The 25,056-nt window shown below is 38.7% G+C and overlaps 1 long non-coding RNA gene across 1 annotated transcript; it reads left to right on the top strand.

Annotated features, from left to right (window-relative positions):
* Nucleotides 1-10,292: 10,292 nt before the first annotated feature.
* On the top strand, nucleotides 10,293-22,043 carry LOC115937828 (uncharacterized). The gene is made up of 3 exons (XR_004073053.2): nucleotides 10,293-10,504; nucleotides 21,029-21,133; nucleotides 21,919-22,043. It is a non-coding gene; the product is annotated as an uncharacterized LOC115937828 (long non-coding RNA).
* The last annotated feature ends 3,013 nt before the right edge of the window (nucleotides 22,044-25,056 follow it).

The raw sequence follows: 25,056 nt of genomic DNA, 5'->3' as shown, positions 1-25,056 counted from the left end.
GGCTAAAATTTTCACTGTGGTGTTCACTGACTCATCTGGTCAACAAGCTACCTGGCATCCAGCTTATTTTCTCTGCCAACTGGAGAAGCTGCTTCCCATGGGATCAGTGACTTCTGTTCCCTGGAAAAGGGGGTGTTATCCCTTTCCACAGACCCCATCATCCCCAAGTACAAGCAGCTAGTATTCTCACACAACTCCTATAAAAGCTGACACCCCCAAACCAGGCTATGTAGTCCCTTCCCCTTGAGTCTAGGCTGGCCTAAAAGACTTGCTTGACTAATAGATTGCTGTGGGCATTTGATGTCCAAGGCTAAATCCTAAGAAACCTTGCCACTTCCACCCAGGTCTTTTGGAACACTTGCTTGTGGAATCCAGCTACATGCTGGAGAGAAGTTCAAGCAGCCCTGTGGAAAGGAACTGAGGCTCCCCTGAAAATTGTAGCTAGCCTTCTAGACAGCAGTAAGTACCAACTTGTTGGCCATCGAAGTGAGCTAACCTGGAAGTTGAATTGCCAGCCTCAGCCAAGCCACCTCAAAATAGCTGGAGGAAGCAGAAGTGGAGTATATCTACCAAGTCCTGACCAAATCACAAGTTCATGAGCAAATAAATGATTGGTGTCACATTTTTTCCTTTTAATCTGCTAATGTGGTGAACTTCATAAGTAGATTTTCTGATATTAAACTCCTATGTTCTTGGAACATACCCTTTTCTATCTTGATGCACTCCCACCATTTGGACACTGTACTGAGCATCATCATCACTTATGGAAAAAAACGAATTTACCAAACAAGTTAATAACGTAAAAAATGCATGAAAGATGTTTCACCTGTTTCAGAAAATCTCAGACATATGGGTAGAACATCATTAAGTAGTCCAGAGCAATTCCTGGCTGGCAACGCTGAAAAATACAGTTTGCTTTATTTTACATAATTAGAATTTTCTTTAATTTGGAACACTTACTCCAAATGAGCTAGTTTCTCCTATATTTTACAGCTATTTTGAAGGTTGTGTTTGAAGTTCAGTTTTTCCATTTGTCTTTTTTGTGATTCAACTTAGGGACTTGATTAATGGCATTCCATTTAGAAAACAACTGAGGCTTCACTAATCTGAAATGATCCGAGGTGGGACTCTCTCTCTCTCTTGCTCTTTCTCCCTCTCTCTCTGTCTTATACCACTGAACATTTCATTTAATGAATGTAATCAACTGTTTATGTAAAAATGGAGAAACACAATGAACCTTGAAAGGCTTTTGAAAATGAAAAATAAGCAAAAATAAAAGTAACAAGGCAACCTAGAGGCTTGGGGCTGCTCTAGTTTGACAAATTTATCAAGTGAGGGGCACTTGAGTGGTTCAGTCAGTTAAGCGTCTGGCTCTTGATTTCAGCTCAGGTCTTGATCTCAGGGTTGTGAGTTCAAGACCCACATTGGGCTCTAGCATGGAGACTACTTAAAACAAATATTAAGTGAAAAGATGTTTTCCTGCTTTTCAAATATAACAATATTTAGGAGAGAACCTCCTACTCATCCTCCCACTCTCCAACTCCTACCCCAGCCACACACACACACACACACACACACACACACACACACACACTCTCTCACTCACTCCCCTATACTTCCCACCCCCTTTAAGGTAATGCTCTTTTAATCAGTTCCCCAAAGCATTCTTTCTAAGATGGAACTGATGGACCCTCCCCTTCCTCCACCACCCTATCATCACCATCCTTAAGAAACTTACTTTCTAGGAAAAAGAGAGAGAGAGAAAGAGAGAGAGAGACGCCTTAGCAAATTCTTTTTGGGTGCATTTCCATTTCTAAGGTTTTTCAATAAGAATTTCCTCTAGAAGATCACCTGCTTGGAAAATTTACTGAAGTCCCAAATAGTGAGGGACCAGCATTTATTGCCAGAAGTGACACTAGCAGAGAGTAGAGTTCCCAGCTGGGAAGCCGTCATTATGTAAATGTATCTTTGTGACAGCCCTTGGAGGAGGACAAACGACTTGTCAGTGACTTCTTAATCAGCTTGTCTCTAGCAATAATAATCTAATCACTGGTCACCTAATTAAAAATGAAAGAAATTAGTGCCTTTCCAAACACTGAGCTTCTAGAATCTCAGGTTACAGACTGTCATTAAGTAGAGAGCTGTCAGCTGTTTGCATGTCACACCACAGAGAGGCAGAACTTTGTGAGGTGCCTCATGCTCATGTCTGTGATTTGATTACACTCGCCATCATTCATTGAATGCATTGATCTGGATGATTTGCTGCTATGTGTCCCTCATTCATGATTTCCACCACTAGTATTCACTACAGGTTTACTGTATGCTAAGGGATATGTCCTGGGGATATAAAGATAAATAAGAAACCGTTCCAGCATTTGGAATATATCACTGCAAGGGAAACAAATATAAAAATATGTAACTATGAACTAATTTGATCAAGCTGTATTAGAGATAATGAATATGCATGCATATTACATATTATGGAAGAGGCAAAATAGTGGCCCATTGGAACCAGTCCACAGAATCTGAGATCCTTTTATTTGGGGCATATGCTCCTCAGGTTACCAAAAACTCCACCATATCCTATTCTTTGAAACTTAGTCTGCTTCTTTCATTTATGTTATATGCCTGGTCCTTGTTAAGCTCTTGAGTTTGAGATCCTGGTATAGAGACAGGATCGACAAACAGACACCTGCTGCAAGATGCTATCTTATAATTGATTTAAGTACTGTTCTTTTAAAGGAGCTTTAAAGAAAATTTTTTGTAGTGTGTTAAAAAATTCTTAATTACATTCCTCTCAGGTATGGAAAAAAATACCTCACTAGCCACCTGTGCTGCATGGCAGGGAAAATAAACAAAATTTAAACTTATCAATCAATTGTATCAAATAGTATCTGTTTCCATTTTAACTGTCTTTTGAGGATGTTCATTTTCTTTGGGCTCAGTGCTCAATCTTTTATTTCTCTTCCTTCTTACCTGCTTCTCTTCAGATAATGTTAGGTGTTTTGGGGGGCTTTCTTGACTCTGGGATGATAGGGAGAAAAACATCCTCAGACTCATTGCTGGTCTTGCTGCCAAGTGGCTGCTTGGCTGCCCCAGACCACTGACTATGGAAGGGAAGCTAGTCCCTGGCCTGTTGTGAGCTATTTGGGCACAGGTGCCACTGCTGAGTCCTTGATCATAATCATTTGTCCTTGGGTCCAACATTTCCATTCACGGTGGCCTCTTTCTCCTGATCTCAGGCTTTTGCTCACATATAGTCAGCTGTCTTAGCACTTTTAGGCTACATTTGGACACTGAAAACTTCTGGATCCCCTGAAATTCATGAACAGATTGTTGTTTTAATTGTACTGGGATCAAAGAATATAGTTTATGTGACATCAATCATTTGAAATTTGCTGGGACCAGCTCTAAGATATTGTTTGTGATCAATTTTAATAAATATTGCATGTGGGGTGGAAAAGAATATGCTTTTCTTTTTTTTCTTTTAAAGATTTTATTTGTTTGAGAGAAAGAAAGAACACAAGTGGGGGGAGGGGCAGAGGGAGAGGACAAGCAGGCTCTATCCCAGGACCCTGAGATCATGACCTGAGCCGAAGTCAGACACTTAACTGACTGAGCCACCCAGGCGCCCCAGAATATGTTTTTCTTTCTTTCTTTCTTTCTTTCTTTCTTTCTTTCTTTCTTTCTTTCTTTCTTTCTTTCTTTCTTTCTTTCTTTTTCTTTCTTTTCTTTCTTTTTCTCTCTCTCTTTCTTTCTTTTTTAGATTTTATTTATTTATTTGTCAGAGAGAGAGAGCACAAGCAGGGGGAGCGGCAGGCAGAGGGAGAAGCAAACTCCCTGCAGAGCAAGGAGCCTGATGTGGCACTGGATCCCAAGACCCTGGGATCGTAACCTGAGCTGAAGGCAGACACTTAAAGGACTGAGCCACGCAGGCATCCCGAGAATATGCTTTTCTAATGTTTGAGTGTATATTAGTTTTTTATTCCTGTGTAACAAATTAACACAATCTAAGGGACTTAAAATGACATCCATTTTTATTATCTCACATTTGTATAAGTTGGAAGTCTGGGCATGGCTTCTCTGTTCAGGGTGTCATAAGACTGAGATCGAAGTATCTATTAGCAGTGTTCTCATCTGCAGCTCAGGGTCTTCCAAACTCATTCAGGTCATTATAGAACTGAGGTCCTCATATTTTGGCTGGCTGTTGGCCAGGGGTTCCTTTCAGCTCCTAGAGCTCCCTCTGGTCCTAGCCATGTGGTCCTTTCACACATGCAGGTTACTTTTTTTAAAGCCAGGAGGAAAATCTCTGTCCAGTCTGAAAAGACGGAGTCCTATGTAACATAATATAATCAAATAAGTAACTATCTCATCATATCCATGGGCCCTGCACAAGCTAAAGGGGAGGGGATTATATAAGGCAAGCACATAAAGGGGTAGGAATCTCCGGGACCACCTCAGATTCTTCCTACTGCAGAGTGTAAGGATCTTTATATGTTGATTAAATCTAGCTTTTTAACTGTGCATTCAAATCTCTTTTATGCTTATTTTTTTTGTCTGCTTGATGTATTTTAATCACTAATGCAGTTGTGTGGAGTATGGGTGTATCTGTTTCTTCTTGTAGTTCCATCTTTTTTCTTTTTTTCCTGTTTTATATATTTTGAGAACATTTTATTAGGTGTGTACAGTTTAAATTTATATCGACTCTCTTTAACTCTAACAATGGCTTTTGTCTTAAAATCTATTTTGTTTGATATTAATATAGAAAGTTGAACTTTCATCTTGTTAGTATTTGCCATATATATGTATATATATGTATGTGTGTGTATATATATAGTCAATCTTCAGGCACCATGTACCTTCTTTTTTTGGTGGGTGTCAGTTATCTCTTGCTCCTTAACATGCAGCTCCAAAATTTAGTAGCTTATTAGAGCAACCACTGGATTTGTTCATGTTTCTGTGGGTCAGCAATGTTTGCTGGACTCAGACAAACAGTTTTTCTGCAGGTCTTGTCTGGAATTATTCATGTGGTTACAAGTCACCTGGCAATTTGACTGGCACTAGCTGGTTCAAGATCCTTTTAGGTCTGGCAGTTACTGCCAGCTATTGACTGAGCCACTCTCTCCATATAGTCTCTGGTCTTCAAGAATGATGCCTGGGCTTCTTCATGTGGTGTTGGCATGTGAAAACTGAGAGCAGAAGTTGAAAGGTTCCTTGGGGCAGGCTTGGAAATTCATAGGTTACTTCTCTCATACTCTCACTGTGTTCAGCCAATGGCTAGGAACAGATGGAGGCTCTCTGGCCTTGGTGTGAAACTTGCAAGGATCCAGAGGCATATCAGTCAATAATACTCCTCATGGCAGTTTCTCTGAGAAGGAAGAATGAGCAGCACTCCTCCATGGCCACCACATAGATATTGTTTAATACAATAATTAAAAATGTTTCAGACTTTTGCTATTAGTGAGAAACCTTGTTATTGACTTCTATTTTGAGTTTTCAATGCCTGTGATGTCCTCTCACATGTATCATTTAAAGGATTCAAAATAAGAAAGAATGAAGATATACCTATTGGGTAGGGATTCACCTTTAAAAAACCAATTGTCTTAACCATTGATCAATTGACTTGCACAGAAAATATAAATTTGTTTCTGATTTTTGGAGGAATTCAAGTACACTTTTCTTCTAAATAACTAAGCTCTAAATGACTATCATTAAAACAATGTAGGGTCATCTGGCTCAGTCAGTTAATCGTCTGCCTTAGGCTCAGGTCATGATTCCAGGGTCCTGGGATGGAGCCCCATGTCGGGTTCCCTGCTCAGTGGGGAGCCTGCTTCTCCTTCCCCCTCTGCCCCTCCCCCTGCTCATTCTCTGTCTCTCTCTCAAATAAATAAATAAAATCCTTAAAATAAAATAAAATAAAACAATATAATTATATAGTGAAGATTTTAAAAGACATTAAAACAACAATTAACTTCTGTTTATCAACTCTACTTTTCAGCCTAAGGGTGTAGTCTTCAGAGTAATATTCATTCTGATTCTCTCCCTTCTGCAACACAGTCCATTGTCTTCAATATTTGTCTTTCTTTCTTCAATTTTTAACTGGGCATATGGCTGCCACTAATGAAGACTAGTTGTAGCTGTATAACTAAGTTCTGGAAAATGGGATTTTGGTGAAAGTAATATATGTGACTTCCAGAAGTGTCTGTAAAGAGAAGATGAATGTTCATCTCCTCCTCTTCTCTTTCCTATTGGCTTAATGTAGATAGACAAGAGAATCGGAGCTGGAGCAGCCATTTTGAATCAAGTGATAGCTGCAGGATGAGGTTGAAAGAGCAGCAAGGTAAATGAAGTCTAATTCTATCATTCCAAATCTAGATCATAGATCTGGACATTTTGAAGAGAGAAAAATAAAATTCTATTGTGCTTAAGCCATTGTTATTTTGGGGCTTCTGTCACTGGTTGCTAAAGTGAATCCTAAGCAATTCTTTTTTATTTGCTTGTTTTTGCTCACTATTTTATCCCCAACATCTGCTATGGGATGTGATGGGAGCTGAACTGTGAAAGAGAGCCATCTAGCAGAATAAATGTGATGGACTTTCTGTAGCCTGGGAAGAGGGATGTAAAAATATGAGTCAAAATTAAGGACAAAAGCATCTCTGGCACAAAACATACAGTCAATAAATATTTGTTGAGTGAATTAATGAATATAACAGGTAGTTGTCATATTTTTCAATCAAATATTATACCTGTCTAGAAGATCTTGTTCCTATACCAGTTAGTCAACTCCTACTAAATCTCTCAAGAACCAGCTTAACTGTGACTTGTTTCCCCAGCTTCTCCTGACATTAGGTAGTGCCTACTTCCCTGAGTATGTCTCTGCATCCCTTATATCTAGCTCTGCCATCATCTTATCATATTGGAACTTCAGAACAGTGCCCATGACTTTTCATTTTTGTGTCCTTAGTACTCAATATGATGGCTGGAAGGATAGAGGAGAAGCAAGGAAGCAATTCTTCCAAATGTACAAAAATTGATATAGGACTTTCCTCTGAAGATTTGCTTTCTCTGCAATTTAGGAACTGCATATATATAGAGAGAGAGATTTATTTTAAGGAACCGGCTTATGAAATTGTAGGTGCTGGCAAATCTGAAATCTGCAGGACAGACTGGCATGCTGGAGACCCAGGAATTGAGTTGATGCTGCAGTCTCACATCTCAAGGCAATCTACTTGCAGAATTCCTTCTTCCTTCTTTTCTTTTAAGACCTTCAGCTCGTTGAATGGGACTTATTACAGAGGGTAATTTGCTTTACTCAAGGTCTATTGATTTAAATACTAATCATACCTGAAGAATACTTTCATAACAACATCTAGATTGGTACTTGATCAAAAGCTAGGGTACCATGGCCTAGCCAATTTAACACATAAACTTAACCATCAGAGGAAGCGTAAAGAGAAGTGAGTTTATTTAATAATTTTAAGTTCAAGTAATACTATTTAGATGACCTTTGCCAGGAAAATTGCATTTATTATTCAGTATTATAGCAGGTCACCATGAAGCCAGAAAAAACTATTGATTATGACAAATGAGAGAGAGGTCCTATAGAAAACAATCAGAAAATATAATCAGATGTGTTTGATAACCTCACATTCATTATTACTGCTTACACAAAGAAAGTTCACTCTCACAGAGCATTTCCTATGTAATAGAATTAAGCCAAGCTCATGTGAACCAAGAGTTGTGGGAGAAAAGCAAAAAGAATATGCGCATCAGCAATTTCACTTAATTAAAAGATTTTTACTATTATTAATCAAGAATTTGAAAACCCTGAAGATACAATACTTCTTTGTCCAGGACAAGATGTCCTATTCATAGTCCAGATGAAAACTATATAAAAAGGAGGAAGGGTGGAAGTGATCCTTAGTATGTGTTGATCTAGATTAATGGTTGCAGTGTGCAATGTTGTAAATTTAACTTTTCTTGCTGTTTGTGCATTAAAGGGTACTCAATTGGCCCAAAAGAATTAATGCAACTTCTAAAAGTAGGCCAACTAATTTATAGGCAATAGCTTACATACCAGGAAAACTGGATCAATAAGTAATGTTGTATTTATTTCCAAGAAACCTAGCAATATTTTTCTCAGTGAAAAGCGAGCAGGGATGAAGTCAATCATAAAGTGCTTTTTTTGAGGGTGGAATGAGCATGGGGAAACGCCTCTCTCTGGAAGATGTATAAAGCAGTGAAGGTGAGGAGGAAAAGAAGTAAAATGCACATGGCAGGAAAAATCTGATAGATCTTTCTCAGTCTGGCAGAAAGGCAATGTAAAGAATTGGGGTCAAAATTAAGGCCAAAGGGGTGCCTGGGTGGCTCAGTCGGTTAAGCATCTGCCTTCGGCATCTGCCATGATCTCAGAGTCCTGGGATCGAGCTGCATGTTGGGCTCCCTGCTCAGCAGGGAGTCTGCTTCTCCCTCTCCCTATCCCTTTTCTCCTCCCCCCTTGCTCATGCTCTCTCTCTCTCAAATAAATAAAATCTTAAAAAAAAAAATTAAGGCCAACACCAAGAAAGAAAACCCAGTCCTCTCTGACATTATCATTACTAGAATCCCATTCATTTTCTGTTTTATTCATTCATGTATCAATCTTCTGTTTATTCAGCTATAGTTTATGGAGTACACACCAGGTGCCAGAGCCTGATCTGGGAACTGAGGCTGTAACAGGCCTAGTCTACACCATTCTTGTCCAGCCCATGCTTACCCAGCCTTCTCTGGAAGCTGCCTGTACACAGCTCCTACGCAGGCTGATGGCTGTCTAAGTTTCTCTGCTGAGGGTCTTTGCCAGGCCTGGGCATATGCTCAGAAATGTGTTAACACTTCTGATGGGCTCCTCAACCAGTGAGACCCAGGAGATGTTTGATAAATGCCCCAGTCTCCTTACCCTTGGAGGATTGAGGCCCAATTCGCTCCCAGTGGTGACCTGCTCATTGACGTTCTCTTCATTGGCTTTCCTCCCTTTCCTGTCTCTCTTCCCTGTTCCCTCCCTTGCAGTGTTGTCTGGGCTTATTTCCCCATCACTAAATCTTTTTCAGTTTTGGGGTGGGGGGGTAAACCAAACTAAGACAGCAGGAAATAAGGCAGATATGGTCTTCTTCTTATGGAACTTATCACTTGGCAGAGAGGCAATAAACAAGTCAAAGAAATAAATATACAAAATAATTTATTCTGATTATTGTCAGGACCCAAAGAAGGTAATAACCAGGATTATTGGAGAGTTGGAAGGGAGTGGGCCTTGTCTGGGCCATCTTGGAGGGCCTCAGTGAGGAGGTGACCTATAAGCTGAGGCTGAAAAGAAGGAGGCAGGTATGTGAAGAGATAGAGGGAAAATTCCTTTCCCATGAAGCTCTTTTTTCTGTCACCACAATCCCAGGGCTCTTAGGGATACTTCTTTCTCTTCCAGAGCAGCCCCCCATCCCCACAGGGCCCAAATATATCTGGTTGTAGCACCATTCTTGGTTCTGGAATTTGGACTATGTCCACTGAGAAGGAAGGGGGTCTGCGGAGCAGTGTGGGCTTTACTACTTTGGGGTCAGGCACGACAGGAGCTTGGGGGTAGTCTTCGGGGACTTGGCCTCCCCAGGATCACTGCCTGAAGTCCCTAGCGCTGTGGTAGATGGCCTTTGATGCAATCTAAACCCCTCCTCTGGATCCATCCTTTTCCCTGCTGCACATCCAGCGGGGTCTCATTCCCACCCTTTTTCAAAGCACAAAAGGCCGGGGTGGAAGAGGGGAGACCCAGTGGCTGCAGCTACTAGGGCTTCCTCTCCCATTTTCTGCTGGTCACAGCCCCATGGACTGGAGCTTCAGGCCGCCACTCTGGGCTGCTCTGGATGAGGGAGAAAAACACGTGAAGCCAGAAGAAAGGGGTTTCCGTATACTAGGCTTTTCCTTTATTCCTTCCATCAGAGGGGAAGATGAGTTATATTCTCACCTGTGTAAGATCTGGGGACATTCCCTCCCCCCGCCCCCCGCCAATTTTGATTAACTCGTGTTATACATACGTATCGGAAAAGGGGATAACAGTACTCTGAATTTGGTAATAAAGGCATCATTTTATAAGGAAAGACTGTTGTTTTCTTTATAAAATCACATCCTGTCCTGCAATGATCATGCTGGAGGACACCAGAGCGGGGAAGGTTCCCCCACCCCCCCTTTTTTTTTTAACTCGCAGCTCGTCATCTCGTTCCGGCCACGCTCCAGCCATTTCCAACATCCGGGTCCTGCAGCAACGCTGAGGGCCTGAGCGCAGTCAGGATTCCTCCGCTTGCACTCCCGCCCGCCGCCTCTATGTCCCCTTCCGAGTTCCGGTTTCCGGTCTAGGGATGGGGGACCTGCTTGTTCCTGAGTGATTGGCGGCCTTTATTCGCGGTGGCCGTCTCACCATAACAGCTCGCAGAACACAGCAGACTTAGCTCCGTGATCCCGAAGGTTGACGCCATGTCTGCACCAGGTTTGAAGGGGTGGCAGTGGGAAGGAGGGTGTTTTGCTACCCATGCTGACCTTGGAGAGAACAGTATCAGCATAGATATTGTTCTGGGAATGGGGTATGATATGACGGGAAGGATTGGGTAGAGAGGAAATAGAGAAGAAAAAGTGTTCATTTGAGATTTTGGCCGTTAAGAAAAGAAAAAAAAATATCCCAAGAATGGGAAGTAGAGGAATCCACAGGGTGAAGGAACTTTTAAATTTTTAACCAAGATGAGGGATATCTGAGCATATTAGAAAGGAGAGGGACTGAAAGAGAAGAGACGAGAGGATTTATGAGGGCAATTTCTCAGTGTCACAAGCCTTGTCTTATTTGCATTGTACAGCCCCCCACATTGACAACAGTCTCGTCCTCCATCACTTCCTCCTCCTTTGTCCTTTATCTTCTTGTCCTCCCTTTCATTGACTTAATATTTCATGCTGGCTGTATGGAGAGAGAACATATAATATAAAGTTCTCAGAATCTGCACCCGAGCCCTGTGATAATTACTGCTGTCAACAGTTTGTGGATATTCCTACAGATTTTTCATACATTAATACACACATAAATGACTGTTTTTGCAATAACTTATATTTTCAAATATCAGATCATATTATATGTTGGCCATTAATTTTTTTCTATTGTTAATGACATATTTATAATTTTAATATATCTGCCCTTTCTTTTCTAAGAGGTATTATTGCCATATGATTAAGAGACAGTGTTCTGGTGTCAGACTGCCTGGGTTCAAAGTCTGGCTAAGCTACAACAGTCAGTCCTTTCTTTGTGTAGTTTTGTTTTGCATGAATTTCAGTTGCTGTGGTTTAGTTAAACAGTACCAGACTCTCAACAACACAATTCAGGGGGCGCCTGGGTGGCTCAGTCGGTTAAGCGTCTGCCTTTGGCTCAGGTCATGATCCCAGGTCCTGGGATAGAGCCCCATGTCATGTTCCCTGCTCAGCAGGGGAGCCTGCTTCTCCCTTCTCTACTCCCTCTGCCCCTGCTTGTGTGCTGTCTCTCTCGCTCACTCTGTCTCTCAAATAAATAAATAAAATCTTAAAAAAAAAAAACAAAAACCTGAGCACAATTCAGATTTCAGTTACCGTGTAACTAATTGCTCAAAGAAGAAATGTTGCTGCTAGCTTTTCAGACCAGTGACCAATCACATCACTTCTTTCAAAATCTGTTGGCGAATGGTCATTGTACATCTGTTATTCAGTTCACCCACACACAATAAAGCACATAATTATGTTGCTTCCGTGTTTCCCATTAATAAACCCCTGTGACATTTTAGAAAAGTGGATAATAAAAAAGAGAGAATTGGCTAACAAAGATGAAAGAGCAGCAAAGAAACAAAAAGTGATAGTGCTGAAAGTGAAATTCAAGTAGAATTTCTAGAAGAAATGACTGACCGGGGAACGTTGACATTGCTCCCATGTGAGAGAACCTATATATGCAGCCAAGGGACTTAGTGAGGGTGCATTGACCTAAATGAGGAAAGTGCTTGTGATGGAAAGGAGGAAGATATCGAAGTGACACCTGCAAAAACTTCACATCATAGACACCATGGGAGATATTTCACAACATTGAAAGCATAAAGGATAAAATATTAGAAAGTGATCCAAACTTAAACATGACATTACAGTTTGGGTGCCTGGGTGGCTCAGTTGGTTAAGCATTCAACCCCTGATTTCAGCTCAGGTCATGATCTCAGAGTTGTGAGATTGAGCTTGGTGTCGGGCATGGAGGCTGCTTAAGATGCTCCCTCTCCCTCTCCTTCTGCCCCACCCCCTCCGAAAAAAAAGGAAATTAGGAAAATGACATTGCAATTTGCCAAGGCATAGAAAAATGCTCCCTAACATAAGTTATATGAGATACAATTTGAACGAATGTTCAGACTATTCCTGATGAGTATTTTTACAAAGAAAGAAAACACTTTTAATTTCTAATATTTAAATTGGAGTGTACTATCATTTGTATTATTTTTTTAAAAGATTTTATTTATTTATTTGAGAGAGAGAGAGAGCATGAGAGGGGAGAGGGTCAGAGGGAGAAGCAGGCTCCCCGCTGAGCCGGGAGCCCGATGTGGGGCTCGATCCTGGGACTCCAGGATCATGACTTGAGCCGAAGGCAGTGGCTTAACCAACTGAGCCACCCAGGCACCCTATCATTTGTATTATTTTCTTTTCATTTCTCTGTGCAGTATAACTATTTGTAATCTTTTGATAAAAAACTTTAAATCATTATTTTCTCATTGATTATCAAGCTCACTTTACCATATTCAGCATGCATGGTCATTTTATGGTCCACATTACTATGTAAAGGAAGGACTACCTGCATCTAGCTGAGTATCTTGAGTGAGTTATTTCAGCTGTCTATGGCTCATTTTTTTTCACCTGAAAAATGGAGATAATGATGGTATCTACCGTATAGGGATGCTGTGATAGTTATCTGAGTTAGTATCTATAAAGCAATTAGAACAAATAATAGGTAATTAGTAAGTAAGTAGCATTAGTTGAATGCCCTGTTATATTTCATTGTATGGCCATATCTTAACTTTTAAATAGTCCCTTATTGTTGGAAATTTATAATGTTTGTAATAATTATCTGTGATAAACAGTGTTGCAGAGATCATCTGTGTACATAGATCTTTGAACACTAGCTGTTTTTGTTAGATAAATTCTTGAGAAGGATAGTAGCATTACATAAAATGACCACTCACAAATTTAATAAATATTTCTAGATTGCCTTCCAAAAATATACCAAGGACATATAAGTCCCTATTTCCCCAGGGTCACACAAATTCTAAATATTAGAAACCTTTTAAATTTTTGCTAATATGTTAGGCAAAAATGATATCTGATTTTAACTAGTATTTTTTTTTAAGATTTTATTTATTTATTTGACACAGAGAGAGCACAAGCAGGAGAGCAGCAGGCAGAGGGAGAGGGAGAAGCAGGCTCCCCACTGAGCAGGGAGCCCAATGCAGGGCGGATCATGACCTGAACTGAAGGCAGACGCTTAACTGACTGAGCCACCCAGGTGTCCCTTAACCGGTATTTCTTTATTAAGGAATGAGCGTGATCATTTTTCACATGTTTATTGACCATTTTGTATGTCTCTTGCTGAAAGGCCTGTTACAGTTCTTTGCTTATTTTCCTATTGATGTGTTATTTTCGTAGTGATTTTTCCCTTATTTTCACACATTAAATAATGAAATTAAATGTTGCAAAAACAGCCGCATATACTACCTAAATAAAATTAAAAGCAATTTTTCCATATTTTCAATCCCTCAGTCTAGGCAATAACATATTTCCTCATAACTTAAAAAAAAAACTTTTTGTTTTAAAACAATTATAGACTCCACTGGAAATTGCTAAAATAGCATGCAGAGCTCTGTGAACCCCTTACCCAGTTTTTCCCAGTCATGACATTTTATATAGCTATAGTACAATATCAAAACCAGGAAATTGATATTGGCACAAAATTGTTAACTTGATTACAGACTTTATTCAATTTTTATTCCTCTGTGTATTTAAAGTTTATGCAGTTTTATCTCGCATATAGATTTGTGTAACCACCACCATAATCAAGATACAGAACTCTTATCCTCAAAAAGGAACTTCTTTGTACTATGCATTTATAGTTGCACTCACACCTGTCCTTGTCCCCTAGCAACCACTGATCTGTTCTCCATCTCTTTAGTTTTGTCATTTTAAGAATGGTACACAAATGTAAGCATATAGTATGTAACCATTTGAGATTGGAATTTTCTACTAATGACCCTGAGATCCATCCAAGTTGTTTGCATCAATAGTTTATTCCTTTTTACTCCTGAGTAGTATTCCACTCTATGGATATACCAGAGTTTGTTTAACCATTCACCCATTGAAGGACATTTGGGTTGCTTCCAATTTTGACAGTTGTGAATAAAGCTGATATGAACATTTATGCACAGGTTTTTGTATGAATGTAAGTGTTCATTTCTCTGGGATAATTGTCTAAGTGTGTGACTACTGGGCAGTAGTATGGCAGATGAATGTTTAGTTTTATAAGACACTTTCAATTATTTTCCAGAGTGGCTGTGCCATCTTACATCCCCCCAGTAATGTATGAATGATATAGTTTCTCTGCATATTTGCCAGTATTTGATAATTATCACTATTTTTTATTTTAGACATCCTGATAGGTGTGTAATGATACCTCATTGTGGTTTTAATTTGCATTTCCCTAACAGTTAATAATGCTGAACATCTTTATGTGGGCTTAGTTACCATTCATAACTCATCTTTGGTAAAATGTCTCTTTACCCATGTCTTTCACCATTTTCTTTTTCTTTCTTTCTTTTTTTATTTTTAAAGGTTTTATTTATTTGTCAGAGAGAGAGAGAGCACAAGTAGGGGGAGCAGCAGACAGAGGGAGAAGCAGCTCCATGCTGAGCAAGGAGTCCCATGCAGGACACGATCCCAGTACCCTGGGATCATGACCTGAGCTGAAGGCAGACGCTTAACCAACTGAGCCACTCAAGGGTCCCTTTCACCCATTTTCTTACTAGGTTATTTGTTTGTTCGTTTCTGCTATTGAGATTTGAGAATTCTTTATATACTCCAGATGAAATTCCCTGGTGGTTTGCAGCTATTTTTCTCCAGGGTGCAGCTTGTCTTTTCACCTTCTTAACAGAGCCTTTCACAGAGCAAATGTTTTAAGTTTTGATAAACTTTAGCTTATCAGTTTTTCTTTTATGGCCTCCTTACTGATTTTTAAGTGCTCATGTATTAGGGAAATAGTCCTATGACAGTCAGGGGTACTGGAAATAGTTTTCCAATTTTTATGTTAGTTTATTCATAGTACTTTGTTCCACATCAAAGTTTCTCTTTTTGTGTAGTCACATCATCATTTTAGTATGTTACATGTTTTGTGCTATGCTGTTTCTAAACCTCTTCCTTAAAATTCTGTACTTTTTTGGCTTCTCTATGTGCTCTGTGATTTTATTCAGGTGCCCTAAAGTGTAAGTCGTTAGAAAAAATTCTCAATTATTGACATTTTAATACACTCACTTTTTTCTCTCTGTGTATTTTTTCCAGCTGATCTCGTATATTCTCACAGCTTCAGCTATAGCCCTAGCTTTGATTTATATTTATAGCTCCAAACTGATTGGACATTTTCACAAGGCTATCCTTCTGTCTCCTGAAACTCAACTGTCCTCAGAGGAAATCATTATTCTCCCCACTTTGGTTAAGGACATTCCCATCATCCTAGGCTAAAAACTGCAGATCATGTTAACCTTTTCCTTTCTCTTATAAACACACATATCAGTAGTCATCAGTTCCTACTGATTTATTTTGCAGGATCCATTAAGTCTGTTTTTTCCTGGCTCAGACTCTGGTCATCAGTAATTTGAGATGGCATAGTTGTCTCCTAAATGGTGTTCCCATGTCTTCTCCTTTTCAGTCCATTCTGTACATTATCATGATTGTTGTCTTTCTGGGACAGAGTCCAGGTTTATCATTCTTCTGCTCAAAATCCTACAATAAAAGGAGAAAGTAAGAAAAGAAAAAGAATAAATATATATCAATAGGTAGATGGAGACTAAACCTTTAAAAACATTTTTTTGAGACTAAAACTTTTATGGAAGAATATTATCTATAACTCTGACAATTTAGAAATCTGAGATATTGCTGTTTTCCTAGAAGAATCTAAATTACCAAAATTGAATAAATAAAAAAACCTGAATAGGTCCAGCATCATGAAAGGGATGCAGAAGATTTATCATTCGAAATGGTACTAGGCCTAGTGTTTGTTGCTACAAAGGAGGAAAAAAATCCAAAACAAACATTCCTATAATGAACTTAAGGCCCACTAAAAAAGTTTTCAAAATCAACTGTAAACAGTTTTTATTTAATAGCACACAGGTTGGATCTAGCAAAGCAAGAGAGTGTGACTGGTTAGATTACTTCTTGATTCTTTTAAATTAATGGCCTTTATAATTTTTTCCCCAAATCAAATACCTTGTATATAGAAATGACAAACAGAAACAGGATTTTTTGTTTTGTTTTTTGCATTATTTTTGTTCTCTGGAAACCTCAAGATGGCAGCATTTTACTTTAGAAGAAGGTGTTTATTGCCTCGTAGTACCTATCATGCTTTTCTATTTATAACAGCACCCAGGAGCCAGGCTGTCGATAGGGAGAGGGGAAGAGAGACAAGGTGGTGTATGTATTTCAAAATATTCTGACCTTTTACATTCTTCTCTAATTTACCATTCACAAAGAACCTCTGTAAATTGGTACTTGAGGTAAGCCTTCAGGTAAGCAATTTCAGGTATTTTATTCTAGCTACATCTGTTCCACTCCAGCTAAATAGCTGATTTTTCTGTTCCCAACATGCCACTTGCATAGAAACAAATTTTATTTTTCATCTTAGAAATTAGGCAGTAGAGAGTCAATTTTATAATAGTGTAATAGTATCAGACCCTGCCCAGACTGAAATGGTCTCCTTGCCTCCTTAGAGCCTCTTTTCCAAACTTCCTATCATGTCGTTCTCTTATACCCAACCATCCTATGGCTTTTCATTGCAATTAAAATAAGCCAAACTCCTTACGGTGAACTGCACACTCTATAGGGTCTGGCCCTCCCTATTTCTGTGACCTCTGGCCCTCCCTGCTTCTGACCTCATCTTTTATCATTCTCCTTCTTGCCTGTTCACTTTGTTCTAGCCACCAGTGTCTTGCTGCTGTTTAACACAGTGAGACTGTTCCACCTCAGGGCCTTTGCAATTCCCGCTTGTCTCTAATTTTTGCGTAGTTTGCTTTCTTATTTAAGTCTCAAGTGTCACTTCTTCAGACAGGACTTCCTGATCACTGTCCTTCTCCCCCCAACCTTAACCTTGCCCTGCTTTTTTTTTCTTCATTGGAAGAATAATACTACCTAATAATTTATTGTTTGCCTTTCTCGAGCACAGTTAAGTTCCATGGAGGATTGGGACTTTGTCTTGTTTACTCCCGTCTCCTCTTAGAACCTAGAAATATGCCTGACACATAATAGGTGCTCAATAACTAGTTGTTGAATGAATGAAAAAGTGAATCAAAGTTCAGTCAATCTGATGTTTCTATTTTTTTTTTGAAGGTTTTATTTATTTATTTGAGATAGAGTGAGAGAGAGAGCATGAGCTGGGGTGGGAGGAATGACAGAGGGAAAGGGAGAAGCAGACTCCCCACTGAGCAGGGAGCCCAATACAGGGCTCGATTCCAGGACCCTGGGATCATGACCCAAGACGAAGGCAGACGCTTAACTGACTAAGCCACCCAGGCACCCCTGCTGTGTCTATTTCATCTCTTTTTGTATGTGGCAGTATGCCAGGTACTTGGAAAGTAGCAGTCTAAACCCTAATGAGGCAGGCTTACTGACACTAATTCATTGAATTTTTTTAGACACCCATGATTATCTCTGTTTATTTATTTATCAAAGACATTTGATTTCTTTCCCGAATTGTCACTAAAGCAAAAATGGTCAGATAAATGATAGCAATTAGGTATCTTTAGCATTTAAGTAATTTCAAAAACATCAAAATTAGCATCAGATTATTCTATAATAGATCTGTGGAATTAGTTCTTAGATGAAGTAAATTTTACTGAGAAGTTATGCAAGTTACCAAAAAGAACTTGTCACTTATGTCAAAAGAGTATCTGCATTACTAATCCTGGATGTTATTTTGTCTGCAAAACAGCTCTGAGGCATAGAATATTCAGGCTGCAAAGAGAAGAGTGTAAATAATTAAGATGTAAATTCAATTATGGCTATGTCCCCATTACAGTTCTTTTTTTGGTAATAGCAATATACCGTGTTCTCAGTTTATAAATGGAATTCGATTGGATGTAAGCATGTGGAAGGAGAAATTATGAGAAGTTCTTGGTAAATAAAAAGCAATTCATTAAATATTCCCAGCTGTATGGATCTAGTGTACTCAGAATATTTGATTCAGTTTTGCAACTACATAGAATCCCAAAATTTAATTATAATATAACTTAAATAGTATTCTGTTCTGAAATATATTAAGATAATTCTCTACATTCTTTTTTTTAGCAATAATAAACAATCGTTAAGCTGAAAACTATTAAATACCTTCTTATATGAAGTGGAATTAGGAATTAAAACAAATAGCTTGTTCTTTCATTATAACTCACTGAGTGTTCCTGTCTGTCATTTCTGTAAATGCTCATTAGTTTAGCTCTTAGTATTTTAAAAAATAATTTTGATTATTTTGTTCATCCTTACCATATTATAACTAATAGTAATATCTGTAATTTTTTTTAAGATTTTATTTATTTATTAGAGAGAGAGAGACAGCAAGAGAGGGAACACAAGCAGGGGGAGTGAGAGAGGGAGAAGCAGGCTTCCCACTGAGCAAGGAGCCCGATGTGGGGCTTGATCCCAGGACCCTGGGACCATGACCTGAGCCGAAGGCAGATGCTTAACAAGTGAGCCACCCAGGAGCCCCAGTAATATCTATAATTTATAAAGTGTTTACAATGTGCTAGGCACATTAATCAAGCACATTCAGATTACTTGATTGATACTAATGGACTAGCCTCGGAACCCAGTCACTATCTGTGATACATTTTCAATGAGAAAATGGACTCAAACTTTAAAAGCACTGACTTAACAAATGAAACAACTTCTTCTTTTTCTTCTTCTTTTCCTCCCCCCTCCCCTCCTCCTGCCCCACCTGCTTTCCCTCCTCCTTCTCTTCCTCCCCCTCTTCCTCTTCCTTCTTCTTCTCCTTCTCCTCCTCCTCCTTTTCCTTCTTCTTCTTCACAAATGAAACTTCTTAACACAATATATTTATAAGAAGAGAACTACCTAAATTGGGTGACTGCAATGAATGGAAACCTATGCAGCATGACAAATTGGATTAAATTAGAATAACTTTTGTGTGCAGGAGAATATTGAAGAATATTTTATTTCCAAATAGTGTTCTTGGCATTTAAAGATGTTAATGCTGACAGCATTGTTCTCTGCCTGTTTGCAAAACTACAAAGTCTGATGCATGCATTACTTGCAGTTACTTTCACAATAAACATCATCCATGTGAATTTGATCTCTTGACTGTGGTGTGGCAAAGTACTTTAGAAGCAGTATCTCTCTACCCTCTCTGCTAAAATTTGCCTTTGCCCAAATAGCCTCATCATCTGTGATTGCCATAGTTGGCTAATTTTGCTGCTGCTTTGTCTACACATCAGCATTGATATGATTCTGTGAAACCTTGTTAATGTTTTTCAGCTCACTCTTGCTTTGACTCACTACAGATTAATTCATTATAGGGAGGTCATTTTGATGGAGAACTTAAAATCTCCTTAAAGTGGTGTGACAAGATGGCAATTTTCTTCTGGCATGCCAGGGTAGATATAATGGACATCTGTGATTTATCCATACTCAGCATCGATTCCCCTATATTGAGGTAAAAATATCCTCCTTTAGGGAACCACTCTCTTTCATTGACTCAGTTGAGGCCTATGGTTCAGCTGGAGTTGAACCTTCCTCTGGAGCCAGTAGTTGGTACATGAAAGTTGAGAGCAATAATATGCCCTGGCCATAGAGACTAGTTCAGAGGTAGTTCATAGAGACTGTGATCCAGGCAGTCCAGTCACAGCTGTAAATATCAGTTTAGGACTTTCTGCTGGAACCAGTGGGAAAGAGAAAGTCTTCTGTTTGCTGGGGTTGCTAAGCCTACACCTTCTGATGGTCATTTTGCCACCACTTGAGCTCAGCCTGAGAATGAAAGCAACATGGGGTAAACCAAGCTGGGAGATGGAGAATATACAAACTACATTGCTTGAGTACCTACTAGCTTCACCGGAAGCCGGTAGTAAAACCTTAATATTACATTAGCTTAAGTTACATTAGCTTGTTAGTTGAGTTGGTTTCTGCCTTTTGCAACCAAAAGAATCCTGAATAACATAATGAGGATGACTAGAAACCACATCTCAAGAACAGTGATGTGGCTATATTTGCCTTCTCAAGGTTGTAAACAGTTGACATTTTCCTGAAGAGCAGAAAGTGTGCTTCAGGTTGCTGGTGCTGTGTTTTAGAATTCTGCTTTTCTATCCCTTATCCTATTTGTAAAACTAGAGTGGCAGAGAATAATAATTAGGGAAATGCTGGTGGTATATCATCTTGTCAACTCTGTAATCATAAAACAAATCTTAGTATTTGGTTGAAAGATACAGTAATCAGTAGAAGGGGAAATTTCAATTGAGGTACCAAAGAATTTCCCTGTGATGGACGTGCTTTTGAATTTAGGCTCTGTTTTCCAGCTTTGTGATCATGGTCAAGTTACTTAATCTCTCAGCCACGTTTGCCTCATATTTAGACTAGATATAATAGTCCTGCCTAATAGGGCTTTTTACAAAAAATAAATGGGTTAATTTAAGGAACAAGTTTAGAACAGTGCCTGGGCATAGTAAGTACTCAAAATACATTGGTTATGATTATCATTCCCCTGTGTTTTTAGGCATTACAACATGTGGTCCCAGAAAGGAACTCCAGATTTGTACATGATGATACCATCCTCATCTTTTTCTCTAGACAAGTTTGGACATGAGTCTGGCAGCTCAAGGTACAAAGACAGACCCTAGGCTAGACTTTAGCATGTTTTCAGTTTCTTGTGGGTTAATGGTTAATATAGAAATGTAACAAAGTATGACTGCTGTATCAGGATTGTATTCAGCCTTGAAGCAATTTCCATTTTTATATGTTCACTTACACCAGTTTATAAGATACGAAATCAATGAGAAGAGAACTGTGTTGGCAAGAACTATGCCTAGTAAATTTTAGAAAAAGTGTTTTCTTAGACTATGTATGCCTTTAAATATTGTTATTGAAAAATTTTTATTTCCTTGCAAAAATGTGATTATAGCATTACAAGGAAGACATTGTAGTTGCACAATAGCCTTCATTCAGCTCTCTTCAAGCAAATATTGTAGATGTCTAGTGTAAGTACAACCACATGTTATAATGGGAAATAAGTAAAAGGATGTAACATCTAAAATTGGGAAAATCATGGAACGCTTGGCTTTTTGGTTCATTTTTAGGCCATTATTTGTTGGCTTGAATTGCTCAGTGTGAACTTCTGATATAGGAACAAAAATTAGAGAATGAAAATAAAGCATTAAAATAATTTAGTGATTTTTTTACCAAGGTAATTGATAACAGTTTTGAGTAAATAATTACCCATATCTCTCATTTATGACTGCTTTTAATACTTTTCTGCCTCCTTCATTGTCAGACTGCCAAGGTTCTTGCTTCTAATCTGCAGTGGAGAGGGAAATTAGATTGATTGATTGCTTTCTTTCTCTCTCTTTCTCTCTCTCTCCCTCCGTTCCTCCCTCTCCCCATGCCCAGTGTGGAGCCCAACATAGGGCTTGAACTCACAGCCCTGAGATCAAGACCTGAGCTGAGATCCAGATTCAGATGCTTAATGGACTGAGCTACCCACGTGCCCCAGATTCTTTCTAAAATAAAAGTAAACAGGCTCTGAATAAGAGTCAATTTTGTAACGGTGAATTTAAGTCACATTAGAGTGTTGGTTTGTGATTTTCTCCCCCTGGATATTTTTTTTAAAATTGTATTTATTTATTATTATTTTTTTGAGAGTGAGTGCACAACAATGAGTGGGGGGAGGGACAGAGGGAGAGGGGGAGAAGCAGACTCCCCAGTGAACAGGGAGCCCCACATGGGGCTTGATCCCAGAACCCTGAGATCATGACCTGAGCCGAAGGCAGATGCTTAACCAACTGAGCCACCTATGTGCCCCTCCCCCTGTATATTTAAAGGCTTCTGAAGTTACTGACTTCCAATTTTCTCTTCATATCCAGATGAGGATGTAGCCTTTGGTTAAATAATATGCTTTAATAACAAATTAAAATTTTCAGGGACTTTTTCTATAGCTAAGCTCTATACTTATACATAATTTATTTTTACTTGCAATGGGAGTATGTCCTTCCAATGGGAGTATTTAATGTCAAGAGGAACATATCTAGATTCTATATTTTGTATCATTTGTTCTTCCAAATTTATCCCTTTCCCTTCTCTATCAGTCCAAGACAATCATGACCTCATTATTGCTTCCTGGGTATACCTTGCTTATATGTAATATTTAAACTGTTGCTTTGAGTTAAGGCATGTTTTCCTATCCTTGCAACCTTACCTTTCTTTCCTTTCTTTTCTTTTCCTTTTCTCTTCTTTTCTTCTTTCCTTCCCTCCTTCCTTCCTTCCTTCCCTTCTTCCTTTCCTTCCTTCTTTTCCCCTTTCCTTTCCTCCTCCCTTCCTCCATCCCTTCTTTCCTTCCTTCCTTCCTTCTTTCCTTCCTTTTAAAGTAATCTTTACACCCAACGTGGGGCTGGAACTCATGACCCTAAGATCAAAAGTCGCATGCTCTACCAACTGAGCCAGCCAGGTTCCCCTCTTCCCATGTTCCTTAAGTCATCTCACGGACAGATGTTTTCTTGACTCTTAACTCTGGACCACATGAATCACTTCCCATTCTAACTGCCTGTAACTACATAGTTTTTCCCATTGGGGAGCTGATCAAATACTATTACTTATCAATCTCTATTTGGGTGTATATATGCTTATTATCTCTAAGTATGCTGTTATCTACTCTGAGCAAATGTATGTTCCTTCTTCAGTGCAGAGAAGAAAAGAATATTATTAATATCTCTTTTATATTCTTCCCATTATCTTGTCTTATCTTTATACAAAGCCTTCTTTGTATAAAGGAGTCTGGATGTTGTCATGCTTCATTGGAGTGGGTGGAAAGAAGCAATTCCTTGATCACTCATGTATATGGCTTTAAAGGAAACTTGGGTTCAAAGGATCCAGTTGCTTACACAGAAGTGAGATATCAGGTCCACTTGTAAATATAGGATGGTTTCAGGCATTTTTTTCAGATAGAGGATTTCTTGTCTTAAGCATATGGTTCAGATATATGATTGATTCATTCTCTAATCATGGACCATTAATATGTCCAATTATGGAAGAGCATCATTTTTTAGAAGAGCATCTTTTTATAATTGTTATCCCCGTCTCCCATCTTTATGTTTTGTCAAAGGGAATCTTTTCCATTATGTTTCTTCTCCACTTTGAAACCACTATAATGGAAAATTTGCTCTACTGATTTTTTTTACCTTCCAGATGAAAGTTATTTTCCTCTTACTCTAACTACATGTTAATGAGTTACATAAATCCTATGGGTTTTCTTGACCCAAATTCCAAGTGGTGTTTTTTTTTTAATCTCACAACATGGTAAACACTTATTAGAGATGAATAAAATCCTTCCTGGAAATAAAATGTATATCATTAATTGGGCAAGCCATCAGAGTCTCCACTTAATAATTCATGGAACCCAGTAAAGGATTCAAAGGTGTCTCAGTTGTTTGATTACAACAGGATGCTAGTGATGGTAAGGTCAAAAGAGCCTCATATCAGCCCAATTAGTTTTATGCTGCTGAAATTTCTGCTCTAAATATGTACACTGTTTTTTTCAGTGTAGGCAGCTATCTCAATGATCCACCTGCCCTGTCAGGAAGGAACTGAGTGGCAGCCTCATAACTGTGTGTGAAGTTCCAAAGCAAAGAGCCCACATTTCTATAGATTCAGGGTCAGTGTATGTCAAACCATGGATATTTATTTCTAAATAATCTCAGAAATTAAAGATTTCTGCAATGCTGTGTTCTAATTTGTGTTGACCCAGCCCCATTCTTCTTCTGGCACCATAACTGGCCCACAAGATAACACAGGGCATCAACCTGCCATGATTTCACCACCTGTACTCCTACATTCTTCCCCAAAGCTTATTATAAAGGAGAGTTAATTACAGATCTAACTACACAAAGCAGACACATATAACACATAAAAGCTTTTTATTGCCAGGTAAATGCTTTCTCAGTTGCAGTCAGATTGAATGGCAAGTGATGATACCCAAGGATGGATAATTACAGGTCTAAATTCCCAGTAGGTTATACTGAGGTTGTATCCTGTACTCCCTCCTATTTCAATGTAGAGGCATGAATTTGAATTAGGTAAAACTTTTTACTATACCTGTTATAGCTAAAAACTTATATTTCTTGATTTAAAAGGGCAAAGGATTAGTATAAACTGTATTTTGTATTTAAAATACATTAAATAACAGGATAATACTGGCATTTGGTGTTCTTATAATTTTATTCAAAGAGAATTCTGATATTTTCTCATTTATTTCCCACCCCTTTCTTGTGAATAACATGTTCCTTCATAGGTTCTTGGTGGAGATTTGAAAATTTGAAGGGAAAATGTCATATAAGTGGAAAGGTTTGAAAAATAATCCAAATTTTTATTCCGTTACACTTACAAGCAACTTTTGAGCTCTTATTTTTTAGATGTCTGGTGGAAAATAACTGTTTATAACTGTAGTACTTAGTTTTTGTTGTCACTTTCTACTTTCTGGGTATTGTCCAGTTGTTCATTTACTCTTTGCTTATAGAGGATTGTGGTTCAACAATC

This window comes from Leptonychotes weddellii, chromosome 7, assembly GCF_054177405.1.
Source record: "Leptonychotes weddellii isolate Sample4059 chromosome 7, ASM5417740v2, whole genome shotgun sequence".
NCBI classification, from domain to species: Eukaryota; Metazoa; Chordata; class Mammalia; order Carnivora; family Phocidae; genus Leptonychotes; species Leptonychotes weddellii.
The sequence above is the reverse complement of the archived record's forward strand: the minus strand, read 5'-3'. Positions and strand labels throughout refer to the sequence as shown.